The 21,744-nt window shown below is 44.3% G+C and overlaps 1 protein-coding gene across 1 annotated transcript in view; it reads right to left on the reverse strand.

The window, feature by feature from the left end:
• The window catches only part of LOC146975736 (SPRY domain-containing SOCS box protein 4-like), a 43,579-nt gene extending 25,324 nt beyond the window's left edge, over positions 1–18,255 (reverse strand). Inside the window, exons 1-2 of the mRNA XM_085794967.1 lie at positions 17,969–18,255; positions 4,163–4,251 (exon numbers count right to left, since the gene is read on the reverse strand). The gene's annotated coding sequence lies outside the window, so the exon portion shown is untranslated. The remainder of the gene's footprint in view (positions 1–4,162; positions 4,252–17,968) is intronic.
• Between the last annotated feature and the right edge of the window lie 3,489 nt (positions 18,256–21,744).

Raw genomic sequence — 21,744 nt, forward strand, 5'->3', positions numbered from 1 at the left:
CTGCTGCTGCTGCTGCTGTTGTTTGCCTCGGGTCTACCTTGTTTTGACGTGGCCTGGTGTATCGATAGCAGCGCAGCAACGAGCTGAATGACCTCCAGCATCAGACAAGAGAGTGGGCCCAGAGTGCAGTCGATGCACATGCATATATGTGTGTTTGTTTGTGTGGGTGGTTACATTGCACTTTCACTGTCGTTTATAGATACAAATCACTGTGAGAACACCAAGAACTCTAGAGTGTAAGACGACTGCAAAGACGCACCCAGGTTAGAGAATGCGGCCTGAGAACAGCGGCATGGTGATGAAGATGAGTCTGAATGCAGAGAAGTAAAGACAAGGCGGAGAACGGCGGAGCAGAGCCATGAGCTGCTCAAAGCTACGCTACGGAAGCTAATGGGATTTCTTGGTTTCCCTCATCAAACTCATCAAATACACAATCCAACAACTCCAAAACGCTCTGGTGGACAAGTTGTGACCTGCACATTCACCACATTATGAGATAATAACAGAACGTTGCGAGACTGAGTTGTTTTTGAGGTAAATTCATGCAAAACAGCCACAGTTCCCGTCTGGGGTAGTTTTCTGGCAAGCAGTCTCTGCATTTACCCCAACAAACAACTCCGTCTCGTAACGTTCTGTTATTATCTCATAGCGTGGTGAATGTGCAGGTCACAACTTGTCCACAAGAGCGTTTTGGAGCTGTTGGATTGTGTATTTGATGAGTTTGATGAGGGACACCAAGACATCCCATTAGCCTCCATAGCGTAGGTCTGAGCAGCTCACGGCTCTGCTCCGCCATTCTAAAAATAGCTTGCACCGACAATTAAAGGTAACAAACCTACTGCTATGACTATAGGGATTATGGCAATGGGCCAATTTGCCAAAATGTTGAACTATCCCTTTAACTATGGAATAAAACATGATCCCACACCAGGCTGTTACACCTCAGTATGAAGCGCATGAACTCCACTGTGATCTAAAAACATTAAACCTGTCCTCCTTTCGTCTCCCATGAAGCAGATGGATGACTTTACAGTGTGCAGATCAAAGAGTCCGGTCGGTCCGAGGTAGCCGGTCAATAACAGAGCGATTTGTCAAAATGACTTCCTGCTGCTGAGACAAAGACACACCCAGCAGCCGAGGATGAGGAGCAGTTTGCCGTCTCCATGTCTCCGTTTACCCAGGAGTAGGATCCGTTGGCAACCATGTGTCGGAGAGAAACCCTCCATGAGAGTCCGTGTCTTTTTCTTGTCCATACACACACACACACACACACACACACACACACGACTGCAATTCAAACACTACAGACATAAAAGGTAAACCTGCCTCCACAGTAACGTCTGTCAAGTGTTGGAGAAGAGACAGAAATCTTTTCATAGTGAAGTGCTATCAGTCTGAAAAGCAAGCAATATTTTTTTCCTCTGTAAATGCTCAGTGCATAGATAAATAATAAAAAACCCCATCAACTGTTTACAAACAGAACAAAAATTAGCACTTGACAATATTCACTTATTAAAAATTAAACGCTTCCACATCAGTATCGAGTGTTTCTATGGATTTTCTCAGGTTTCTTCTCACAGTCCAATGACGAGCAGCTGAATTGAATTCTGGAGACCTTGAGGTGTTTTACGGCTTCACGTTTCTTTGGCCACTTGTCCAGTAATCGCAATGCATGCTGGGATTCCCCTGCAGCCTGCCTGCTGACCCTAAACCAGACAGGTTGAGTGCATTGGAGAGCAACAGCAGAAACTGAAGCTGCACAATGAATGGCAAAGTAATTGAAATCCCAGTATGGCCACCAGCATGCAGAACTACAGGAGCTGCAATCAAACACAGAAGTTGTGTTGTGTTTCTAGAGAGACGCCCAGGCCAACAAGATGTAAACAGACTGACTGTTTGGTGAAAGACTCAGAAAATATGAAACTGATGTGATTTGTTATGTGAAACAAAAATGGCCATTAACACTGAAAATGTTTTTTTTCAATTAAATAGGAGCCATTATGATTTCAGTTTCTCAAATGTGAGGCTCATTACATCTAAACAAAAATGTCATGACAAAACATTTAATTTTGATGAACACCATTGTTTTATGGGCCAAACTATTAATTTACTCCTCAAACACAACTCCTAAATGATGAAAATGACCAGTTTCACTCACATAGAAGGCTTTATGGACCATTTAATCACAGATCTTCTGGTCACTGCCATCAGAGCACACAGTCATGACCTCGACTGTCTGGACGTGGCTGTGGGCTGACAGCGGGCCAAGCTGCTTGTCTCTTCAGCACCAAACCTGCATCTCTGTTTTGCTTTCATAAACACGACCCCGACCACACTGATGTGATTAGAAAATAGGCTGCACACACACACACACACACTCCAAGCTGAGCTGTACAAAGCCACAAAAAAGCCTGGCCATTGTTTGACAGCAAACATCCAACAAACTCCACCACCACCACCACCACCACCGCTGCTGTAACTGTAACTCCTCTGGTTACCGTGATGTTTTCCGAGATCCGCCGCCTCCGCTGTGTTGCTGCAGTCAATTAAAGGAGACGGCCGGGGTAACGGGGGTCAGCGAGTTCACCTTGACTGAACCGCCCACCCAGCCCGTCTCGGTAGCGGGGGAAATTCCAGTAGTATTGCTGCTGCTGCCACATTCACAGAGCGAGCTCGCACAGACAAGACCTGTTGTTGCTGCTGCACAGCCGAGTTGGCCTCGGCTCCAGGAACGACGACACAAAAAGCAAATCACCGCACAGGGAAAATCTCCTGGATAAAAAAAAAAAAGAGGCTCCGTTTCTGTTGACGCTGCGACTTTACTTATGCATTTATTCCCTCCTATACTTTAACACTATATATACAGTATATTCACTTGAGGCTGGGCTGCATTTATGTTTATGATAAAATAAACGTAATAAAACCAACCTGACATGGATTACAGCCTCGGAATTTACCACAGAGCCACAGAAACGGTTGAAAAACAAATAAAAATCCAAAGCTGACCATGTATATGTGCACATGTTAGTCATATATAATGAATGACTGTTCCCTGCCTGTTGTCCACTGTGCCACAGGCCCAACAACCCCCACAGAGGAGCTCCTTTCTTAGAGGACATCCGATGCTTCCACAAGGAAAAACATGTCTTTCTTTCTGATCTAGGCGATATAATATTTATCTTGGGGAAAAAAACAACAACGGACTGTTGCGTTGGATTGCATCACAACGAGCCGCGTTTATTCTTTTCCCTTTTGTCAAACACAGGGGCTGTTGTGTTGAATTGATTTGCCGCATGTGACATGTAGTGTGTGTGTAGTCGCTCTTCCGTGTCACGGCGGTTGTGTTTTGTTATTCTCTCAGCACAAAGTTTCTGTCGGGGTACGTGTTGGGTTGAGATCACCTTGTTATAGAAAATAATTCAATAAAAAAAAACCTTCATCTGGGTCTAACAAACAGTTTGCAGCCGCGGGACTCGTCGGTCACCTCTGTGTGGTTCAAATGAAGCCGTGGCAACTTTGGTCTGGTGGTTTTGTTGTGTGGTGCTTTGAGGTGGTTTGCATTATTTACAATGATAATTAGCCTCCAACTAAAAACGCTTTAATCATCCTGGTGCCGGAGACCAGAGTCAGAACTAATGACGGCATTTGTTTTAAAGTTATGATATATTTTCTGCAACTTTTTTTTATTATTATTTAGTTTCTAGGTTTTGATGATTTGATTCTTTAGCTTTATTTCTCACACGTGGGGTGGCAGCCTGCACCTGGGTCAGGTTGTTGGACAGCAGTTTTTAAAGTGGTTGAAACTCCCTCAACCTGCACTACATACCAGCTGCTTTATTTTTTAGCACCTGTTGAAATATTAAGCGGCCGGCTCGGATCGGTTTCCCCGCGCCTACAGGTAACAGGAAACCGGTCCGATCGGGTTTCCGCAGCACACGGGTTTCAGTCTGTGTGGTACATCATCAGAAATCAGTCGGTCTGTCCTCACATCAATGATGGAGGAGGAGGAGGGGCTTCACTTTCTTTTGCTTCCATCACCACTGATATCATTTCCCACAATGCACAGCTTTGACGAGCTCAGGAAGCCTGGACGTAGCTGGAGAGCATCCCTGCTGGAGTGTGTAATGAAGGCGGACGGGCGCAGCTGGGTGCGTGAACTCACCTCTTAATCCATCTGAGTGCAGGCGTCTGGAGAAGAGAGCATCTCTGCCGGGTCGACGGGTCGCCACGCGTCAAAGCCCTGGTCACTTCCTGTTGAGAGAGGCAGCGGAGGTTTGATCAGGCCGAGGCGGAGACACATGAGAAGAGCGTTGTATTATTAAACCAGATCACACACACACACACGTACACACACACACGTCATTCGCCTCACGGGTCGCTACACACCTCTCTGTTTCCAGCAGCCGAGGAAGAGGTGCTGCTGATAATCTAACTGATATACAGTAACTGCCAGGGATGGTTAATGAGCTCCAACAGCACAATTAGAGGCAACGCTGTGACATAATGTTTTGCATTATACATGCAAAGTGGCGCTGCAGCATTCTCCTGAGGAGCCCTCTGTTTGTTTGGGTCCAGTTCAAATTCAGGCCAAGATGAAGAACCTCCAAAAATAAAAAATAAAATGGAGGAGATGGTGACAAAGGGAGATGAGATAAGGAGGAACTAGAGGAAGAAGCTGGGAGGAGAGGGGAGACCTCTGCTCTCCTGAATATTCATGAGACTCTGCAATCTTAATGTTCATCAAATTTTAAGGCGACGGCGACTCTTCAAACATTAAAAACGCCACCAGGGTCCCGTGCCCGTTATTGGCAGCCGAAGTCGGACGATCGGGCCGAGGGTAAACACACATGCGACAAATATTTGAGCTCCATGACTGAAGCAACGATCACTCACATAATAGCATAAACACACACATACAAACACACATTTTCAACTTGGTCTTTCATTGGCTACATTTTAGTTTTTTAGACCTCTAGAAACGACGTAGAAATTCAAACCTCGGTGACGGCGACTAAAGTTTATTGACACAACTGCTTCCCTGAAAATTTCTCTCCTCAGACACAGCTGAAACATCAACATGGCAGCATGCGCCAATAAAAGCGAAGACATCAGCGTTGTCTGGAAGCGGTTCGTCTGGTTTTTAGTGTCCGATCGCGATCAAAAAAGTCTGGCTGACTAAAAGCAGCAGCAGCACAGAATAGATCATTTACTCCTGTATCTCAAACAGAGACAACAGCTGTGGTGCAGCAGCAGACATGAAGCTACTCCTGGCTACCAGCTAACATTACAATAATAGTTATTTCCCCCCATATAGTGTCCAATATGAGAAGAAGAGGTCCTGGTGAAAAGACATTACAGATGCAGTGGTGCTGTACAAAGCCGGAGTTCATCCACATGTTGAAGACAGTCGAGCTACTGAGCCTTAAACCTTTGTAAATGATTCCTTTGGGTTTTTGTATTTTGTTTTTACAAAGGAAAAAATATTGATTAAAATCATAAATTGGTGAGGTGCTGTTCTTCATTCGTAGCATCATCTGCAGCCAACCACCTGTAGAGTTTCCAGTCTGCTTCCTGTTTAAAACCACTTGCACATGGCCCTGGTGTACATGCACCGGATCATTTTCTTAAAAAAGGGAAGAAAAAGCAGCACAGTCGGGTGCTTAGTCACAGCGATATGAATGAAGGCTTCAAAGTAAAAGGTGCAAATGTTAATCAATTACTGGCTCCTAATGGGAGCTGGATGACAGATGGGGGTCAGCCGTGCTGCAGCTTCATTACTTCCCCTGGTCCAGGCTCTACTTTTACTCACGTCAACCTCCATCTGTTTAGTAAAACCCACAAAATGCAGCTTGCCTCCCTGATTAAGTGAAGATCCTGAAGACACAGCAGCAATTAGTCCGCGTTACACACATGTAAGAGATTAAATTACTCCTAAACCCCCCGACAGAGAGTGTAAAAAACACATTTCTTTTATCACATCAAGTGATTAAAAAAGGAATTAGTTAACTGTTTTTGCTGAGCTGTAAATGTAGTCAGTGAGACATCATCTCTGATTAATATGAACTGCCACCCCCAAGTTCCTCCTTTCACTCCTTTTTACACACATGCACACTTTGGCAATATAGCATTTACTAAGACTTGATAATTATGCATTCAAATGAGCAATGGGGGAATGTTTGGCAATGAGCGCAGAGCTGGACTGGTGCAGGGCGGGTTTGGACAGAACCAGAGTTGTAAAATGAATCAGCATGAATCAATGGGGCCTTGTGGATTCTCACGCTGATTAAATGAAGCGGAGCAGCAGCTCCTCTTCTCTTAAGAGAACAAACTCCCCCAGAGGGATCGAGTTCATTAGGAAACTTCACCTTGTAATAAAAAGAAGAACAAGTTACAATTCATCAATTGATCTGCTAATGAAAACTTCAAAACATAAAGTGGATCAGTGAGGGGAAAAAACCCAAAGCTGATCTTGAAAGCTAATGCAAGCATATAAAAGGCGTGTCTATAATCCCAGAGGAGTGTGTTACCGTGGTAACAAACTATAGATTTTTTTTTAAAGAAGAGAGAATAGGAGCTTTTTGAAATAAGATGCAAGTGAAGCTGCTTTTACTAGACGAGCCACTGAATTAGACGTGGGAGCAGCAGGACGTGTTGTGTTTCCACCAAATAATCAGCTCTTTAGAAAAAAACATACATACTGTACACTTGCACGCCGCACACACATACACACGCGCAAGCACCAGCTGATCTAGGCCGTGATAGTGTGTGGTCTAACGAGCCAGCAGGATGGCTTACATGTCGGACACAGGAGCCTTTTGCTGCAGTGCCTGACCGTCGCCGCCCGTTTCCTCCCACTCTGCCCACACACACACAGTGACAGGCGGCGAGCTGCTGCACTGAGACGCCGTGGAAACTAAAGTCAAGGTGATCGGGAGGACGGACAAACGGATGACCACAGGAGGAAGCAGCCACAGAAGTTTCCTTTACATTAAACAACACATATATAATCTATAAGGGGCCCAACTGATTGATTGGCTAATTTCTCAGACATATCAGTGTCATTGTGAGACTTTTTGTGCCTTTAAACTTTTGCAGGTGGTCTGCAAACTGTCTGAGTTTAAAGGGATAGTTCAACATTTTGGCAAATTGGCCCATTGCCATAATCCCTATAGTCATAGCAGTAGGTTTGTTACCTTTAATTGTCAGTGCAAGCTATTTTTAGAACGGCGGAGCAGAGCCGCGAGCTGCTCAGAGCTACGCTACGGAGGCTAATGGGATTTCTTGGTTTCCCTCATCAAAGTCATCAAATACACAATTCAACAACTCCAAAACGCTCTGGTGGACCGGGGGCAGTTTTCCGGCAAGCAGTCTCTGCATTTGCCTCGAAAACTGCCGCCTCGTAACGTTCTGTTATTATTTCATAGCGTGGTGAATGTGCAGGTCACAACTTTTCCACCAGAGCGTTTTGAGTTGTTGGATTGTGTATTTGATGACTTTGATGAGGGAAACCAACAAATCCCATTGGCCTCCGCAGTGTAACTCTGCAGCTCGCGGTTCTGCTCCGCCGTTCTAAAAATAGCTTACACCGACAATTAAAGGTAACAAACCTACTCCTAAAACTATAGGGATTATGGCAATGGGCCAATTTGCCAAAATGTTGAACTATCCCTTTAATATAGAAACAACATCCTTTCATTGGTTGAGCCACTGGAGAAAAATAAAGTTTATCGCTCTCGTTTCTATTAGTTTTCTTCACACAGCTCTGTGGGACTGAAAACAAAGTGTGCCATTATTCATTCAACCTTTTGTAGTTGTTTTTATTTATTTTATTTACATTTTTCCAAGAGTTTACTGCTCTGCTGCGCTGAGGCCATCTGGAATAATAAAAGTTATTTAGTATTAAACAATAAAATGTTCCGCACCCAATACATATCTGTCACAAGTGTTTGAATATTTAAGAGATCTTTGCAGAATATGGTATGTAGGGTATATATTTGTAGCATTCCTTATTCTTGGTGGCGAGTGCATTATATCACTGTGTTATGCCATTAAAAGCAACACCCCACTCATAACCTGAGTCTACCTTTTAAAGGAGAAAAACAGAAATGCTTATTGGCTCAAAGCTGGAGTGAGTATGAGGTATTGCTGTGGCCTACATCTGTTTTGGGAGGAGCAGCCTCCTCCATATTAATGTAGGATGATTAGTAAATAGGATGGTTTATTCTCAGGGTTCATAGTAAGAGCCACGCTGTGAGTCAACTGTGTTGCTGAGCAACCTGAATCTGAGCATTTAAGAGTATTTGGAGGAAAAATAAATAAATAAAGCTTTTTCCATTTACTGTGGTTTCATTATATTAAAGTTTTTCACCTGTGATCTGATGGGCCACAAATAAACCAGGCAGACAGGTAATTACATCACACCGTTTTTATCTTTGAAGAACCCACATGAAGAACGTTTAACACAAAACTCAGTGGGCAAATCTCAGCTCAGAGTTAGTTACAGCTTTAGTGTAGTGAGCCTTTTATGACAAACTCCTGGACTAAACTGTTTTCACAGATACTTTAATGTAAATTAAAGACCATGGTGTTGGCACCCATATGTTAGAAACGAGCTGCCAGAGGGAGGAGGAGATTAAAGTAAATTGCATCCGCTCTGGTTGAGACGACCGCAGCAGATAACGGATCTGAAGTTCTTAAGAAAAATATACTGTACATGCGTGTCATTGAAGCTTTAAGCTAATTAGGGCAAAGGCTTCATCAACACAGAGGTGATCCCCAGCTGCAGGGGAGGAGCGCCTGATCCAGATAAAACTGCAGCCACCTCGCTCCTGTGAGGTTTATGGGTCATGTGACGACGTGCCCAAAGTCAGGAAGCGCTTCTAACTGGGATTCATTGTTCGAGGCCCGGCATGCGTCATGTTAAGTCAGCACTATGCAGCCTGTACGTCACAACCTGTGACTGATGCCCCTTTTCCACTAAAAAGAACCTGGTGCTGGTTCGGTGCTGGTGCTGGTGCCCGTGTTGGGCTGGTTCAACTCACGTGCCTCCAAAGAACCAGTTTGCTTTTCCACTGGCAAGGAGCCGAGTCAGAGCCACGCTGCTCCTGTCTTAGAGTTCTCATCGGGCCTGAAAATTAAAACCCAGTCCGACCCATGGTGTTGAAGCCTGGACCCAGTCTGTATGACTAGCTTAGAACCCAGCCCAAAAAAAAAGTAAAGGAAGCCATCTTCATCGTATTTGCAGCGAATGACGACTGCATTTTGACAGAGAGATGTTTAACCCACAGCCTGTAGCTCGGTTACTTGGCTTCAAATGTGCCTGCATCGATTACAGGGCAGTTAAACAAAAACAATAAGTTATTGATAACGTTGATGTATATGGATAAAAGTGAAAGGATATAATATGGGAATAAGTGAGAGCACAACCCACATTTCATCTAAGAGACAGCTTAAAACAGTGGTTTTCAAAGTGAGGGTGGCCGCCGGTACTAGGGGGTCCTCAGCAAATTGGCGGGAAGACGAGGACAAATGCAAATAACAAAATAAAAATAAATAAATAAAATTGCCTGCCAGACAAATTATTATTCATGACATCATGACCATTAACTGCTAACTGTTCAAAACTCAGTGGGTTTGCAAAGGGGGTCCCCGGCCAGAAGCTGATGCTATTTGAGTCCCTTGCAAATAAACAAATAAATGAAGTGAAATGAAGTGCTGGTCCTGTTGGTCAGGTAACCCCGCCCCCGCGTAATCTGTTCCTGGCTCTAGACCAGCAAAGAGTTGGTGCTTGTCTGGAACCAGTTTTGAAGAACCGGCAAATAACGGGTGTCAAGTCAAACTCTGGCTTTGAACTAGCACTGAAAACAGGAAGAGTGGTATCTGACGGTTGGTCAGATGTTGAACAGTATCGCTCTCCAGTGATCAGCCTCCACCCTCTGTGGGAACAGCTATAACCAGTGCTGCCCTGCGATGTGGACAACGCATTGTATGGAGCATTATTCAGTCCTAGCGCTCTCTTTCCCCACTAGGAACACACTGCTCTGATTCAGGGGCCTCAACCCCGACTCCACGGGCATCTTTGGACCAGTGCACAGTTGTTTATTGGCGTCTGCTGTGCCGCCGATACAGCTCTCCTTTGTCCTCCTCCATTTTTATCACCGGCTGATAACAAAAAAAAAGGACAATCGCCTCGCAGCACCCGAGGTACGATTCTCATTTAGCTCGCAAGCACTTGGGAGTGCAGTTTACCATGCTCAACAAGACGGAGAAAAGAGGCCGGCTAAGCTGAGCTGGCAGAAAATGTAGCATCAGTGATGGAGGAAGGGAGGATTATGAAAAACTGCAGCTCTTAATGATTTGACATTTTTAATGATGGTTAGAGGGAAGAAGGGGCAAGCCATTTATCAGGAGAAGGCCCCTGGGAGACTATGGCCCTCGATCCTTTCTGCCTCATCTACCTTTCTCTTCCTCCGACCCGGTTTCAATCCAAAGACATTCTAAAGCGACCAATCGCTTTCCAGACGGTTTGTATATACTATGTGTGCGCATGTGCTGAAGTGGCGGCAGCAGTAGCAGCGGTCATTAATTTTGAAGAATAAAGACTTCAGCTGACAGCTTGTAAACAAGGCTGCGATGAGGGAGACGAGCAGCCATTTCCATAAAAACTGTCAATAACGTCCCGGTGCGATCCCACAGAGCTGGTGGGTGGCGTCAGTTTGTTCTTGATCCGTCTCTCTTCCCCTGCTGCTGCCGATGCCTATCTTTAGCGCTGGTCACATTTCCATGCAAAATCAGTGCATTAGGGTTATTATGGTGATGCAAATTAAAAGACTTCCAGTTCGTCTTCTTCTTCTTCCCAGAACTCCGGGACGCCGTGCCAATTAAGAGTCCAACTTTTTTTCATTTGAGGAACCAAATCACCGGCTCACTGCATCCTCCAAAAAATAAACAAAAAATGCCATTTAAAGGACAGAAAATGCGTCATTCCTTGATTTATTCCTTCAACAGCAACTGGATATGCTGAAAACTGACTTGACACCCTCTGCATGTAGGCCACAGGACGGTTCTGATGACATGGAGCTTAACTGCGAGGCATGTTCGCTGATCAAACGTGTCATGTCACTTTAGCGGGCTGAATTATCTCAACGTGCCACGGCGGAGCGCGTGGCCTCATCTACCCCTGAGAAAATGACTCATTAGCTACAGTCAAACATGGTGTGAATGAACTCGGGTAATTAATGGGTTGCCGTTGCTCAAACGCTCGACTGGGTTCCACTTAAAAAGGAAAAAGCTAAACAAGATTTAGAGAGGAGATAGAGGAAGTAGGGCGGGGTGCAGTGTTGTGAAAAGTGTCGGTTCTGTTTTGGCGCGGCTTTGATCTCACCTCTTCCATCCAAACACGGCGGAGACACTTCGTCGTGACCTCAGGAGAACTCAGAGCCATGGGCGGTGGTTGGCTAAGGCACAGCAAACTTATCACAATCTCAGCGCAATAAACCTGCCAGTCATCACTTGAACTAATAAAGACATTATTATTGTGGTATATGTTTTTACGTCACATGCGCACCACCTCTCTGACTCTGACAGACCTTGAACTCCTCGGGGAGGGAAGGAACAAAGAAACAGGAAAGCTGGTGAGGGTCCTTTAGATGGATCCCACATCCCACCGCTGTGAACAAAGATCCTGACATCTTACAGCGGGAACCCAGCGGGCAACAAAGCCGCTGAACGTCAGTGGAGCAATAGGATTTCGCTGGAGTACATAGGACAACTCAATTATTCATGTCAGTGTAGCGTAGCTCAACAACGGCTGAGCTCATGGGACGATGGAAAACCAGAGGTCGGGGCGTGTGTGTTAGAAGACGTGTGGATCAGGATGGTTCAACACTCTGGGTTTCCCACTTTAAAAAAACAAAAAAAGTGTAGGATTTGCTCAGTTTTTACTTCCTGCTAATCCTGTGCAGAGGCTGTTTACAGGAGGCTCTGTGCTCACAAGACAAAGAACTCTTTGTGCATTTATTATCTACAGCAAATTTCAGACAGGGCGTTTATGCCTGTTCCACAATATTTTTCACATTACGAGTTCCTTTTCGCTGAATTCGATGACAGAGTTAATCACATACAAGCCAAAAGAGGCTGAAACAATGATTTACTGTATTACAAAAGGCAAAGCAAGCTTCTCCTGAGCCTAGCTGCTTCAGTGTATTTGTTGACTGCATGCTGTGCTCCTGTTATCCTGATTCACAACAATGACAGCCAGCAGCCATGTATGACTGTCTGCAACACACACACTCACATACACACACGCCGCTGCAAAAGAGGTCACGAGAGGTAAAGGATGATCTGCAGTCGTGTGTGCGGACTCTGGCCTCGCGGTGACCCGGCGGCTCGGGTACACTGTTTTGCATGGCACATTGTTGTGGCAGCAGGAACACAGACGAGGACGAGGAGTGGGCGCACCGTGGGAGGAGGAGGAAAAAAGGCGGGCGGGTGAGGGTGAGAGAGATAGCGGGGGAGGATGTCTGGTTTTAAACATTAAAGAGGAAACTTCCTGCTTCCAGGTCAGATTTAACCTTTCCTTTTTTAAATGCAGCTGAATACTGCCGAAGCTTTTAAAAGATTATCTTCAGAGCCTCGGGACAAAAAAAAACAAAAAACACCAAAAAGAGTTTTTCCAAAAGGAACGGAGACACAATTCAGAAAACCTGCAAACCAAAGAGTTCAATTAAAACTGGATAAATAAGGGGGGAAAGTATACATAACAGCAAATGATGGATGATTTCAGCTTTATAAATAGAAATTACAGCAAATCTAAATGACGACCTTTCTGACTTCCCAACAGATATCAATGGCGTTGTGCCGTTTTCCCAATGACTACGCATCTTATCTGTGCTCGTTAATAGCTCGGGACAACGGCTTCAGTTACACAAAGCACTCAAAACATTAATTAACCAAACGTCTGAGAGCTGGAGACTCTATTAGAGAGACATCGTTGACTGGCAACCCCTTGTCTTCCACCAGCTATTGATCACTCCCCGCCGTTTTCTACCCATCTCCTCAGTCCCTGCATCTCCTGTTATGAGTCACTCTCTCCCTCTCTCTTTCGTCTCTTATCTCAGGACCGTTTCCTTCAGGAATCTGCACGGCCGGGAGGATCTGTGTCGTCGTGTAAAGGTTGTCTGCACATCTGCGAAGGCTTCATCTCGCAGCCAAAACAACTTTTAAGTGTAAGGGCGCTGCAGTGTGTTGTTGCTGCTGCAGAGACACGTATGCATGTGGTCGACATTAGAGAGGCATCTCAATTGCAGCTCTACTGTTGTCCCTGCACGTTCTGCTATAATATCATGTTATACTGAGGAATCTGTCTCGTTTATGTGCTTATAATGTGACTCTGTGTTCCCTCACTTCTCATTAACATCACACTGCTTCATTGTCAGTACTCTAAACCACTCCTTTCATTGACTCCTTTCATAAGAGGGTTGTTGCTAAATGCAGCACACAATGCAGAGACTCGGTGTACCAGTATAGAAGCATGTGGGTGGAAGATTTTTTTTTCTTTTCTTTTTCCAGGAGGGACCGCTTTAACACCACATCCTCCTCAGATACCAGAGATAAACAGCGGCAGTAACTTGCGGCGCATCCCTGTAACTCTCTCTCTCTCTTTACTCTGCTACCGGGAACATCAGTCATCTGCATGAAGAGCAGGGTGAGAAAGAACCCATCACTTCAGCACCCATCACTCATCCAGCAGTAACCACCGCTCCTCGTACCTACAGGAGGAGGAGAGGAGGAAACCATGTGTTACAGAGACCCTAGTGCTGAGAAAAGGGTTTCCTCGTCCTGACTAATCAATACTGACAGTCTGAAGCCAGTGGCACTGCGCAGCCATCAGACAAACTGCTGACAGTGTGGGCCGTTAATACCGTCTGACCCCGAGATCCCCCCTCCTGAGGAGAAAATGACCCGCGCGTGACCTCGCAGAGGAACCCGACGGGCCGTGGTGCTGCTTTGCATGCAGTTCCCGCTGTTCAATTAACCTCATCAAAGACAAAAGGCAGCGAGGAGAACAATTAGATAACAACCAGATAATTTTTTTTTTTGCTTCGTTTCTCCTCACACAACAGTGCCGCACGCAATGAGGTGAAAAAACTCTGCAGGATTTACTGCAGCTGCCAAATGCTCTCAAACACATACACACACAAAAAAAATCATTCAAACGATCGTCAAGCTCAACAACATGAGCTGCCACACACTTTAAAGAGCAATTCAGTTTAGTGTGAGCCACTCGGCTGATTAGAGTCTATTACAGAGTGAAAAACACAAGGGCACCGCCGGCCTTTTTTTTCTAAAATGTCCTGCTGTCCCGTAAAAACCCAGGCGTGGCCCTGCTCAGCACCGGATTGCATTTAATGGGATTTCACAACATTAGCATTCTCCTGAGTCAGCATCAGTGCCCCTGTGCTGAAACAGCCTCCGCTCTGACAGTGTGTGTGTATGTGTGTGTGCTAGACTGTGTGTGACTGGGCAGACTGTGGACAAGGTGGACAATTGTCTAACATTCCCAGAGATAACCATTGAGTGCAGACCTGACAGGTAATATTAAAGTTGAGAACATCTCCCGGTGTCACGCAGCTGTTGCATAAGTGACTTTAAGTGCAGTTGTTTATCTTTTATACGGCAAATAACCAAATTGAAATGATAAGGATTAAGCAAATGAAAAAAAAAAATCACATATTTTCATAGCTACAAAGGCAAAAAAAAAAGAACTATGTGATCAAACCCCAGTGCAAAGCCTGTGTTCTCCTCTGTATGAATAAGATGCAGCGCTACAAGTTGTTTGTGAAAAGCTGTCCTCGCTGAAATGCCACGACCTCGGGGAAAAGGTTAACTCTCTTCAACCGAATCTTTGAGTCTGCAAACAACAAAAAGAGAAAAATATGGACCGCCTTAAATTAAAGTGCAAGTCAGATTCTGGGATCAACAGAGAGCAGCTCATTTATCTTAGTTTTTTATGGTGGTAAAAACTTCACACAAGTGTTGTTAATGTTCAATCTCACAGCCACATTCTGGGCGACAGATGCAGAAAAGCATGCTGGGAGCTTATTTTCATGATCAATGTTTTTTTGGACTGAGTTAATGGGAGCAGCAGGAGCCTGAGGAGAGCGAGTCGTCGTTACCTGGGTGTAACCCTCGGCTGTCATCATTAGAGCTGATTTGCCACTTGACACATGAGGGACGGCGACTGTTTCCCACCTCATTCATCAGCATGAATTCAACAAATTACCCGACAGTCCTCGGCGTAATAGTCGTCGTCATCCATTTGCCACAACGTGCACGGCTGCTACTCCGTCAGGTTGCTCCAGCCGACTCATTGCCAGCTCAGCCCGGCCCGGCCCGGCCTGTGGGTGATGAATGTTAATCTCCAAGACAATGGGCCATTTTCTACCTGATGTAAAAGTCATTATTGTTCTTGCCTCGTACGCTCGTATTTCACGTGTCGAGTCTCATGAGGCAGCGGCAGCAGCAGCAGCAGCGGCGGGGGGGACTTAGGCAGAAGAGATGTGTTAAATCAGCCCCACTGACAATTACACTACTGAGGAGCCTGTATGACAACTTGCAGTCACTTTCTATTAAGAGAAATAAGATTTCCAAGAAGAGAAAAGTGGAGAAGATGCTAAAGGAAATGGGCTTAGAGCTTCTTAATGTTCCTCTTTGCTTGGTACGAGTGGAGTGGAGTGTTACAGCTTGACTGACACTGGATATAGCAGAGACTGATTTGGATATTGATATTTGGCAGTTAAAAACACTTGCACAGTCTTGTTATTGATCCTTTTAAATGTACCGAGTGGATAGTTTTACATTTGCATAATAAACTTGTCAGTTTTCTCTGATGGACCTCTCGGCTAGTCCTAAATTTTTATTTACAGACACCAATATATGTCTAAAGCGCATAAATCAACTGATATCACCAACCTGACTGATTTATGAGGGTTTTTATATAACAAACACATTTCAAAATGTAAACTGCTGCTGTCCACCTGTGCTACTTAGTTTTCCTGAAGGTAAACAGTGATACGGCGAAAAATGGACACATAAATCAACATAAAACATGTCCCTTCAACCACAATACTCAAATATACTATATGCTACACTAAATCTGAACTGGTGGGTTTGTTTGTTCATTTCACCAACAACACGACACAAAAAAACAAACTGGACTAGGGTAATTTTCTTAACATAAAAGAGAAATGAGAATATCAAGTGGTTCTTAATTCCTAGGAAGCACAGAAACAAGAACAATGCCTGACTTCACTGTGGGTGATTTACTGCAGGAAACCGAAACATAAGTCGACCCATTTTGCTTAAGTACAGTTTATGTCCACACCTCTCACACAATGCACGTGCACAAAAACCAAAAACACATCAATGGTTAGGGTCGCCGGCCACTGTAAACAATGCGAAAGGTCAGATAACGTCAAAGCTCTGATAATCAGTGGCCTTTTATTTGCTTCCTGGTAGACGCCGGGTGGAATAAACATGAACTCCACGGTTACTGTGAACCTGGGCACGTCTGGAGCTTTCTGTGTCACCCACTGGTGACGTGGGTGGTCAAGCCATGTCACCGTGGTCACAGGGTCAAACCCCAGATGGTGAGAAATTGAGTGCAGGGGTCAGTAGTTTCTCAATGTTGAATGCATATGAATTGACTTTCAGTGGCAAGAGGGAAGTTAATGAACTCAAGGCATTTGTAATACGCACTATGATGATGCTGAAGTCATCAGGGGAAAGTGCTAATTGAATATTTTGCTTACCATACTAAACAAATCAACCATCGCAACTGTCAGCAGGAGCTATACCAACTATCTAGTATCTATCTATCTATCTATCTCTCTATGATCAGCCAGTCCTGCATCTCCCATCTCACCATCTGCTGTGGCCCACCCACACGAATCTCTCATCACACTTGATCTGGACAGTAGCCTGCCAATGCCCAGGAGGGCAAAGCAGATGGTGCGGCTACAGGCAAAGAAGCATTTAGCCTTTCAATAGCAGGCAAACTCCGCATCAAATGGGCACTGAATGGACTCAAATAGTGGAGTTTCTTCCTCTGCAGCAGCTTCTAGGAGACTGCTGCTGCTGTTTGCTCACCTGGAGTCATGTCAGCTTTTGCTTAGTCAAAGCAAACCTTGAAAAAAAAAAAAAACACGCACACACACAAACACTGTAGCCTAGTTCAAAACTGCACAGGTATGGTGCACAAGTATTTGAGCAACTACAAAGACTGGCAGCGAGATTACCACGACGTAATCCTGCTCTTGCACAGGAAAATTTAGCAAGATGCAACGAGAACTGAAACTATCGTTTGATTTGAGCGTGAATGAGACATACATAAAACTGTTTCTTTAAAGAGAAACACACACAAACACAGAGGCAGAGCTATGTGGTTTGCAACAGCAGACGTTGCCTCATGTGAACGGCTCTGCCTTGTACTGCTGCAGCACAAGCCTGAGCTGATTAGTTCAGTGCGTGCCCGGACAATTCAACAAGTTTTTATGGTTTTTTAATAAAATATATAAAAACAACACATTTGCTTTGATAGAATATTGCCGAATTTGTAAGTGGGTTACGAAGAAGTAAAATATATCTTAGGTTTAGTTGTCCAACCGGTGTCTGTTTGTTAAGGAGGAATTGTTTACTAAAACGACACATTATTATGTAGGAGTTTCGGAGGGGGGAAACGCTCCGTTCTCCGGACGGACTGTGAAGGCAACGCATCGGTTGCCTCTGAAAACAGCAGGGGAAAGTTTCAGGCTGGAGTTACCTGCTTCTTGTGGAAAACAATAAATACATAAAAAACAAAGCGACAGTAGAAAAACACCCACAGTGCGTTCACAGTAGCTAATTATCGACGCCGTATCACACACACATGAAAGAGTTAAAAAAGGTAAGAAAAGGTAGAAAAACTTACCTTCGTGGACAGTTTATCCAAAGGTAAAAGCTTTCGAGAAAAGGCAACCTCAAGAGAGAGAAAAACCTCTCACGACGCCAAGTTTCCTCTTTCCCCAGTTAGAAAAAAAACAAACCCAACACCAGTCGGACTTGTGTGCGTCTCTTGCGGAGGGAGAGGAGGCAGAAGCGAAGCACTCCTTTTCTTTACAAAGTCGACATGAATCTGCATTGACGAAGTGAAATTTAAAACAATAAAAAAAAAAAGGAAAGAGAGGCGTTTAGAGGCAACGGGCGGCTTTCTTTGTTCCTCCAGCCCCGCAGCCTGTTCCGTGGATATTATCACCGTTCATGTGTCCCCGACTGCCGCTGATTGGCTGCAGCGCCGGGATCAAGAAAAGGTGACTGGGGTCAAGCTGTTGAGAATCACAACAAGCTTCACATCACCACATCCGCGCAGAAATGGTTTAAGAAAATAGATCTAATAAACACCAAATAACAATAATAATAACATGTATTTTTTTTTATTTTTAAAACATGCATTTTCATAATATAATCGCTACCTCAAGAATCGTATATTGTCGCGTCTCTTAGATTTCTAGAAGTTAATTTTCCTACATAAGAGGAATTCCGGGCTTTTATTTTGTACGCACCGTTGCTATACTTCCGGTTAGATTCCATCCATTATAATAACTTGACGCAGGGTGGAGGCCACTTCATGCCTCACATAGTTTTATCCTGAGCATAATCACCATCTGTGTACTGTTGTGTATTTAATTTATTTGCACATTTAGCATTAAAGTTATAAATCACTGCCATTAATTCAATATGTGTATGTATACTTTTGATGTTCCTATTATAAAATATAGCCTATGTTGCTGTAGGTCTGTGTGTTACCAGTATTAAACATGATCAACCAGACCTGGATTAAATTAGGCTCATTGTGAAAACTAGACCATTGGCTCCCCGAGCAGCTGGCCTCAAATCAATCCCAAAGAGAGCTGAAGAAACCAAGTTGATGAGTTTAACACACCCTGTCGTGAAATGAAACGCTACATTGTCTTTGCTCCTCTGCCGTGAATCATTCAAAGAATATAGTTGGACATTTTTGGGAAATGCTCATATTTTACAATCCCTGCCAAAAGCTAGATGAGAGCATCATCAATAACGTTCCCATGTCTGTCTGTTAAAATATGAAAGTGCAGTCAGGGGAGACCGTTGGCTGAGCTCTTGCATAAAGATTGGAAACAAGGGGAAAACAGCTGAAGAGGAAAAAGAAAAAAGAGAAACCCGCCTGCCAGCACCTCTAATTAACACATTTATATTTAGTTTTTTTTTTTTTTATCCAAACAAAAGTGTAAAACCTACATTGAGTGTAAAAACAACAATTTGTGGTTTCATGGAGAGTTATGCACCAGACAGGAAGTCACTGTATGGTCCCAGCCAAAGAAATAAGCGAGTGCAGCACAGAGTCAGTCTAACCCTTCCTTAAAACCACTACTTGTCATTTTTAGACATTGGGTTTTTTGTGCAAATAAAACTATTGTCTCAGTATATAACAGCAATGCTGAAAGGTGGGTTTATTTTTCTTCCTTTAGACAGAGCCCAGCTGTTCCCTCCTGTTTCCAGATGTCGGTAATGAACAGAGTGGCATCGTCTTCATAACAACACGCATAAGGATAAGTGTTGCTCTCTCTTTCTGTTTTACTACCACAGATAGTGAAATGTCTGTTACTCACACAGCCATAAAGTTGATGTCAATGGGACAGCTTCCACTGAAAATGACTCACAGATCCCATACTGTGTGTGTGTGTGCAGTGGATTTTTATGTTGTGTAAGAGCAGTTTGCTGTCCGTGAATAAGGCTGTGAGAGTTAGCATGCCTATGAGTGTGTGTCTGACTTCAGAGGAAAAGCTGCCTGGCTGCCACGGCTGCTCGCCTCTCACCAGCTCGCTCTGAATCCTCCCCGAGTCCTCCGACAGACACTTTGCATCAGATGTTTTCATTCTCTGCCTTTGGAAATTTCTTTTCTTTGATCTTAACTACATTCCCCTGTGCCGCTGTGTCAAATTGAATTTTCCCTACAGGGGATCAATAAAGGTGCATTTTAACTTATCTTTCATTATAACGTCTCCCCTCCTTTTACCTCTCTTTCTACTCTGTCCTTCCTTTTTTTTTCTCCCTCGGTTTGTCTCGTTCTATCCCAGTCCTCTCGTTTCACGTCTTCATCCTGTGGGTCTTCCTCTCTCTGGACCTGTTGTGGAGCCAGGCCATAATTGGATGGTGTACTGACAGTCAAACAATGTCGCTGAATCACCACAAGGACTTCTGCCTGTTAGATAATACAGGGGAGTACTTTGTCTAGACTTGGCTGAACTTCCCTTCACTTTGCCTCCCATAGGTAGCTGATTTGTGTGTGTGCGTGTTTCTCACAGCCGACCAGTGGGCGGTGGGTTCAAACAGTTGCCAAAGTTAAGTGTGCTTGTGTGCTTTGTGGATGCATTGGATTTTGTCGAGGGGACCTTTCCTCTACTTATATCAAAGGACTACTTTGACAATTTGGGAGAACCACATACTTGCCTTCTTGCTCAGAGTTAGATGGGAACAGCGATACTTGCTGTAACAGCCTCTTCTTTTTTTTTCTTTTAACCCCATAGAGATCATCCCTGTAAAAATAACAGGATTAAGCCCGCAGGTCCTGGATCATGAAACAATGAAAGCAACCACATCCAAGAAGTGAAAAACAGCATAATAGCTTTGGTGATTTTACAATATCCCTATGATCACAGCAGAGCCGTGTTAAATAAGGGTTAAGTGCTCGGGGAAGAAACAGGGCAAGAGTCAGGGAGGCAGATCGAATGCATTTTCTTTGTAATCCATGCATGCTGTGTGGTGTGCATAATGCCCTTTGCATGTCAGCCATATGCCATAGCTGTGGTTTTCCACTTTGACGTTGTGGGCAGACATCTGAAGCCAGAAGAGTGAGAATTGTCTGGAGCCCGGCTGCTCACAGATCCAAGCTCCCGACCGTTTCATCTGCAGCAGCAGCAGACAGACAGACAGACAGATGAGCCGAGTCGAGCCGAGCCCTGCACAGGGCAGCTCTGGCCTGGTGTGAAGTTCATATGTTAAGCCAGAGGATGACTCACCTGGAGGATACTTCATCCATGCACCGCTGAGAACCGACTGAAATTACCGACTGAGGCTGGGATGAGGTACTAACGGGCCCAGAGATTTCATACAGAAAATGGATGAGCTGTCAAGGGGTCCTTTGATTAAGTTGGTTCTAATTGCAGCCTAGATAGAACTATAATTAAAAGATCCCATTGTAAGATAATAGATTTGGACGAGGGAAAAAAAATCTGGTTTCTCATTCTACATAAAAGCAGAACTGAGCTTAAAAGGGAACATGAAAATAGTTTCACTTGTAGAAACAGTTGATTATGTCATCTTTGGCTGTAAAGGGAGTTCTTTAAGGTGAGACATTTTTTTGAAACCAGGGTGATAAAATATCCCAGCTCATACTCACATGGGTGTGACTGCTCCAGCCTCTTGACTAATAACCTACAGTGCCTAATGTTAGCAAACAGGCTGCGCAACTGTTTTCTTAAACACTTGTGCTAGTGGTGTAATGTTTTTGACTGACTGCAGTAAACTTATGAGTAAAAAGATGTGCTAATTTTGGCTAAAATTAGCAAAATGGTTGTTTAAAACCACACAATTTTGAGCTATTTTTTTCTAAACTTGCGCCAAAGTCACCGGGAAATAGTAGAAAATCCATCTTTAGCCTTTGTAATG

Source organism: Trachurus japonicus, chromosome 13 (genome assembly GCF_045865225.1).
Source record: "Trachurus japonicus isolate A0001 chromosome 13, Traja_1.0".
In the NCBI taxonomy this organism is placed as follows: Eukaryota; Metazoa; Chordata; class Actinopteri; order Carangiformes; family Carangidae; genus Trachurus; species Trachurus japonicus.